Source organism: Nomascus leucogenys, chromosome 4 (genome assembly GCF_006542625.1).
Source record: "Nomascus leucogenys isolate Asia chromosome 4, Asia_NLE_v1, whole genome shotgun sequence".
Taxonomy (NCBI): domain Eukaryota; kingdom Metazoa; phylum Chordata; class Mammalia; order Primates; family Hylobatidae; genus Nomascus; species Nomascus leucogenys.
Window position 1 is genome coordinate 84157808 of NC_044384.1, and position 7415 is coordinate 84165222.

Consider the following 7415-nt stretch of genomic DNA (forward strand, 5'->3'; position numbering starts at 1 on the left):
AGGGTTGGGAACCCTGCGTTAAGTTGGGTCCCCTCCAAAGCCAACATGAAATAAAGATTCGAATGTAAGTCATTTATTTGGGAGGCGATCCCAGGAGGCACTGGTGGGAGAAGTGAGACAGAGAATGGAAGAAAGTCAACAAAGGGTGTGGCATCGAGCAAGTTACTGTTGTGAGCAACTTGGGCCAGGGAGCTGGGGTATTGATCCACCAGGTCCCAACAGTCACTGAGTGGAGGCTACTCTGTGGGTGCTAAGTCCCCAACACTAATTCTGTCTTGCTCCTAGTAGACCTTTTCAGTTCCTGAAGCCAGAGAAGTCCTGGAGTACTTGCAGTATGAGGTGTCAGAAGGCACCAGAAAAGAAGGCTTGGGGACCTCTTCCTGGTAAAATGAAAGGAAATAAGCAGAAGCCAAATAGCAAGGAATGAACCCCCATCACTGGAGCTCAGGGCAAGTCCAGCCTCAGCTCACCTGCTTTGAGCAGGACCTGCAGGACAGCTCTGCGGGTGGCTGTGTAACTCAACCAATTTTCAGACACTCTGATTCTTGCAGCCAGTCAAAGTCCAAATGGGCATATGGTGATGGAGACACACGAAAGAATGAGAACAAACCCCTGCCCATGATCACATGACAGTCTGGACCCATCTGAGGAAATGAAGCTCAGAGGTGAGACTGGTTAAAACCTGACCTCCCAGAAACTGCAAAAAAAAAAAAAAAGATTAATAAACAAAAATTAATAATGCACCTAGCAGTACAATAAAGAAATAATACAATCTGTCCAGCTCTGTGTGTGGCTGTGTAACCCTACTTAAATCTATGATTATGATGAATTATATTAATGGATTTCCTAATACTGAACCATCCTTTCATTCTAGGAGTGGGTAGAGATTTTGCCAGAAAAGAAAGGAAACTACAGCCCAATCTCACATGTAAAGATTAATGAAAACCTCTGAATAAAAGACTAATAAATAGGCTGGGCACCGTGATTCATGCCTATAATCCCAGCACTTTGGGAGGCTGAGGTGGGCAGATCACCTGGCCTCGGCCACCCCGCCTTGGCCTCCCTTTCATCCAATGAAAGGGTGGTGCAGCATTAGGAAATCCATTAATATAATTAGTCATATTCATAGATTTAAAAAGAAAAGTCATAGTGTCAGCTCTACAAATGTTGGAGAGGAAAGTGACAAATCCAACAAGCATTCTGGATTTAGAAATCCAACCATGAAACTATTCCTTTATCACCATGGAGTAGACAGGGCTGTTCTAATTATGACTCAAACCCAAAAATCAAAAAAGAAAATGATAAATTCAATTACAAAAAAAAATTCTGCATGCAGAGAAGTATCAATAACGACATGAGTTGTTAAAAGACAAAGTGGGCTGGGCGCAGTGGCTTACGCCTGTAATCCCAGTACACTGGGAGGCCAAGGTGGGAGGACGGCTTGAGCTCAGAAGTTCGAGACCAACCTAGGCAACATGGTGAAACCCCGTCTCTACTAAAAATAAAAAAATTAGCTGGGTGTGGTGGTGTGTACCTGTAGTCCCAGCTACTTGGGAGGCTGAGGATTGCTTCCCAAGCAGCTGGGACTACAGGTACACACTACCCACTCCCTCTTCCACAGAAGTGGGAGGATCGCTTGAGCCTGGGAAGTTGAGTCTGCAGTGAGTCCTGAATGCACCACTGCACTCCAGCCTGGGTGACAGAGTGAGACTCTGTCAAAAAAAAAAAAAAAAAAAAAAAGATCCAATCTCCCTAATTTATAAAGGTTTATAGATATTGGTAAGGAAATAACAACCTACAATTGAAACAGGTAAGGGATATGAAGAAACAACAGAAAAAGAGAAATACAAATGCATCTCAAATATATTAAAATGTGCTCAGCCTCACTCATAAGAAAAGAAATGCAAAGTAAAGCTACACTGAGATAGCACTTTTTATCCATGATATTGGGAAAACACCACAAGTGTGACACTGGCTTTCTGAGTTAAGGAGCTGGGGACAGGATACATGAATATGTCCTTGGGGAGGGCAGTGGGCTGCCTGTCAAAGCCACGGCTCACTCACCCTTCAAGGAAGCAATCCCACTTCTGGAATTTTATTCTATAGACACACTAACAAACATTTGAAATGGTATGTATGTGAAGTTATTCATCTGAGCATTTTAAATTTAAAAATATTTAAATTTTTTAACTTTTAATTTAGGTTCGGGGGGTACATGTAAAGATTTGTTACGTCGGTGAACTCATGTCACGGGGTTTGTTGGTACAGATTATTTCATCACCCAGGTACTAAGCCCAGTGCCCAATAGTTATCTTTCCTGCTCCTCTCCCTCCGCTCACCCTCCACCCTCAACTGGGCCCCAGTGTTGTCTGTTGTTCCCTTCTTTGTGTTCATGAGTTCTCATCATTTAGCTCCCACTTATATGTGAGAACATGTGGTATTCGTTTTTCTGTTCCTGCATTAGTTTGCTGAGGATAATGGCCTCTAGCTCCATCCATGTTCCCACAAGATACATGATCTTGTTCTTTTTTATGCCATGTGTATATGTAGCACATTTTCCTTATCCAATCTATCACAGATGGGCATTTAGGTTGATTTCATGTCTTTATTATTGTGACTAGTGCTGCAATGAATACACATGTGCATGTGTCTCTATGGTAGAATGATTTATATTCCTCTAGGTATATGCCCAGTAATGGAATTGCTGGGTTGAATGGTAGTTCTGTTTGTAGCTCTTTGAGGAATCACCACACTGCTTTGCACAATGGGTTGAACTAATTTACACTCCCACCAGTGGTTTATAAGCATTCCCTTTTCTTCACAACCTTGCCAGCATCTGTTGTTTTTTGATGTTTTAATCAGTAGCCATTCTGACTGGTGGGAGATGTTATCTCCTTGTGGTTTTGATTTGCATTTCTCTAGTGATCAGTGATATGGAGCTTTTTTTCCATAGTTTTAAATATATTTTCTGAAATATCAAAATTTTAGGGCCAGGCAAGGTGGCTCACACCTGTAATCCCAGCACTTTGGGAGGCCGAGGCAGGTGGATTACCTGAGGTCAGGAGTTCGAGACCAGCCTGGCCAAGATGATGAAACTCTGTCTCTACAAAAAATACAAAAATTAGCTGGGCGTGGTGGCGGGTGCCTGTAATCCCAGCACTTTGGGAGGGTAAGGCAGAAGAATCACTTGAACCCGGAGGTTGCAGTGAGCCGAGATCATGCCATTGCACTCCAGCCTGGGGGACAAAGTGAGACTCTCTCTCAAAAAAACCAACAAACAAAAAAATCAAAATTTTAGACACAGTCCAAGTGGCCATGAATGGGAGGATGGTTAAATGGTGATGGTAAATCCATGCAGTGGGTTACCAGGCTACCGTGAAATGGGAACGAGGAGAGGCGTCCGAGGCACACTGTTGTGGGAAATGAACGCAAAGGGGAAGAGTACCTTTGTGTAAAAGGAGTAAAATCAGAATGTGCGTCTCCCCTCACTTATATTTTCAGAAAGAAAATCTGGAAGGATGCGCAAGAAACTAAAAATGGTTCCCCGAGGGTGGGTGGAGGTGGGATGGGAGAGAGTCTCTTCACTCTACACATGTTCGTTCGTAAGTTTTCTATTTTTGAATGATGTGAATTTACTACCTATTGAACAATTTTAAAACTTTATGCGTGTGTTTGAAGGTACATCATGATTTTTCTGGAAGAATATACCTTGTCGGTGGCAGTTGCCCCGGGCAGTTGGGAGTGAGAGGAGAAAAGGATTTTTACTTGTCATTTCACACACTTTGAGATCATTTGCATTGTTACCATGTACATTAGGACTTCTCAAGTACAAATGACTAATTATAATGACTTATGTTTGTAATGACTTATGTGACATATTTCTAAATATGTAGGAAACACGTAGGTATGTATTTCCTACGTATTATCTGGGTTCCTTTGAGCACTGGGATTGTTGGAGTCAGGGTTGAAGAAGGGGGCTTTCCTCTCATTCCTCACATGATTCTGTGATTTTTGCAACATGCACACTGTAAGAAAAGACGAGAAAACTGAGTTAAGGAGGTTCCTATCATCCTCCCTCCCTGCAAAAATGCACGTGGGTGAATTTAGGAAGATTTGCAAAAATGAGTTCTTGTAAGGCATGAGCTCTAGGAGCTCTAAGCTGCTGCTGGGCAGTGAATTGAAGAGCAATTCAAAAGTGAAGAAAAGTGATTTAAGTTTGTGGTGTTATTGGTGGGGGAGGGGGTAGTCCCCAAATTTATGTCCCTCAAAGAGGAATTAAAGAACTGAAGAGGTGAGATCTGCTTTTGGCCTTATGTGGCTCATCAATAGCTCCTGCTCAATGAGGTGGGGCCTGTTCTCTGGAGCAGGAGGATAATTTGATATTTTATGGTTAATGTTTCTTTGACTTTCTGATGGATCATTGGGCATCTTCACAAGGGTACAGTGGAAAAAGCAATCAAACTGGAGTCGAGATCTGAGTCCCTGGAGAGCCCTGTCCCTACAGCAGTATGAAACTAAGAAAGAGCATCACCTTCCACTGACTCCAGATTCTTCCAGGATTTCAGGGAGGGGCCAAACAAGAAACCCCTGTGATTCCAGCTGGATCTGAAATACTGTGGCTCCAACTGGAAAAGAAAAAAAGGAAGAATGATGGGTCTGGTGTGATGGTAGTGGTGATGGTGTGATGGTGGTGGTGATGGTGGTGATGGTGATGGTGGTGATGGTGATGGTGGTGATGGTGGTGGTGATGGTGTGATGGTGGTGGTGATGGTGGTGATGGTGATGGTGGTGGTGATAGTGATGATGATGGTGATGATGGTGGTGGTGATAGTGATGATGGTGGTGGTGATGGTGGTGACGGTGATGATGGTGATGGTGGTGATGATGATGATGGTGGTGGTGATGGTGATGATGGTGGTGGTGATGGTGATGATGGTGGTGGTGATGGTGATGATGGTGGTGATGGTGGTGATGATGGTGGTGATGGTGGTGGTGATGGTGATGATGGTGGTGGTGATGGTGATGATGGTGGTGATGGTGGTGATGGTGCTGATGGTGGTGATGGTGGTAGTGACTGTGGTGATGGTGATGGTGGTCATGATGGTGGTGGTGATAGTGATGGTGGTGATGATGGTGGTGATGGTGGTGATGATGGTGGTGATGGTGGTGATGGTGGTGATGGTGGTGGTGATGGTGGTGATGGTGGTGGTGATGGTGATGATGGTGGTGATGGTGGTGATGGTGCTGATGGTGGTGATGGTGGTAGTGACTGTGGTGATGGTGATGGTGGTCATGATGGTGGTGGTGATGGTGATGATGGTGGTGGTGATGGTGATGATGGTGGTGATGGTAGTGATTGTGGTAATGGTGATGGTGGTGGCCAGTATTTGTTGTCAGGCCCGTTTATTATCTCATTTAATCTTACTACCTTAAGTGGAAGGCCCTATCTTAGAGATGGAGATACTGAAGTTCACAGCAGGGAAGGCAACCACCTAAGGTCATTTGGCCGCCATACTGGCCTTTGGTTTAATTGATGGGAACCCTTGGCTAGGAAGGTCAACTCCACGGCAATTCTAATTCGATGAATAACAGGGGTTTACTTTACACAAATTAATTTAAAGAGACACCCCGGAGGGCTTGGCGACTATAATCTGGGGCTACCTGCCTTCCTCCCCAACCCCTTGTCTCCCCACCCCTGCCTGAGGACCCTTGAGGCACCTGGGAAAGATGTGCCTAGTTTGGGAAAGGCTACAGTCCCAGGTGTGACCGCCAGGTGGCAGAGCAGCCGCACTAAGCCCTGCCCCCCAGCAGCCCCAGAAAAACAGAAAATACAAATGAAAAATTCCTTGGCCTGGAAGAGGAAAGTCAGTTGGAGATTCCGGGAGCCTTCTGGCAGGTCCAGGAGGTTTGACCTTCTGCTGTAAGCAAAGCCTAGGGGTGTCCATGACAGGCAAAGGGCAGGGAAGAAGAAAAAACGTGAAAGCATATGGACGGAGGAAGGAGAAAGAATCGAAGTGCTTCCTGGACACCTTGGATTCCGGCAGCCACCTCCAGCCCAGAGATTTTCAAAGCAGGGCCCAGGCCCAGTGTGGTGCAGTCAGCTGGGGACTTTAAAACGTGCACTCCTGGGCTCAGCGCACCCTGCAGCAGACGCTCAAGAAACTGCGTTCTAGCCAGCACCCCCGTGGCTTCTGGCACATGCTGAGGTTTGCAGACACCAACACGGCAACACACTTCACTCCGCAGGCCAGAAGCCAGGAGCCAGAGAAAGGAGGCCACCACGGAAGGCCACATCTCAGGGCCAGGCCTACCCCCGACAGCACGGTGCTTGCTCCAAACAGGAATAGGGTGCAATTCTTTGCACGTTAGATTAGGCCTTTGGGCTGTTTTGGACTGGGGCTCTATCCAAGGAGCCCCTCTCCTGCGGCCTCCTGGGCTTTAATTTGGGTTGGTTCTCCACCTCCCCCAGTCCCTCTCTTTTTGCTATTTTAAAATTCTTAATGATTTCCTGCCTGGAGAGGCCGAGGAAGGACGGAGCCCCAGCTTTGAAGCCCAGGCCTAGAATCCGACTCCCCAGCTTCCTGGCCGGCCTCCATCCTGGCTGAGTTCCCCAAGCCCTCCAGGGAGGTTCTCGGAGGTTCAGGGTCCAGACACCCACCCACACCTCACCCACACTTCCAGCACTTCTCGGACTTCCCTCCGGAACTGACTCAGCCGCTTCCCTCTCGCACTCTGGGAGGTGACTTCAGGCTGGCCCTCATTCTGACCCAAATCCTGAATTCTAGCTTTTGGCCAGGATTTGGTCCATGACAGGCTGGAGACCACACAGCAGCTGCCCAGGGGCATCAGAGGAAGCTCAGGCTGTGGCGTCTGGCTCCAATCTGGACTGCGGCGAGTGACCTTGGGCAAGTTGCCTGCCCTATGTGAGCCTCAGTTTCCTTGTTTAAGGGAATTTGCCTTGTTTCTCTCCTGGGCTGCCATAAGGAGTGAAGGAAGGGGTGCAGGCAGTGAGGTCAGCCCAGAGCTGAGCACACTAAGAGGCACCACCCAGATGGCCATGGGGGAGGGCTGGCTTCACTCTACCTCGCCCGGAGCCTGGAAGCGGGGCTGGCCTCAGATGCTGGGTCACAGCGTCGTGATTCTGCTCACTTCCCCAACCGCCCGCCTGCTCAGCTGCGGGCCCACGAGGGGCTTCAAAGAGAAGCCAGGAAATGGTAGCCATGGTTTCCACTGGGGGAGCTTACTGTCTAATAAAGGCAACCTAAAACCTCGGAATAGAAGCTTCCCGAAATAGTGAGTCTGAAAGCTGGTCTCCCCGGCACTGCCTGGTAGGAGGTTCACATCAGGAAAGAAAAGAGCACAGACTTGGGCCTTCCTGCCAGCTCGTGCCCACCCCACGTCCTCTCCCACGCCCA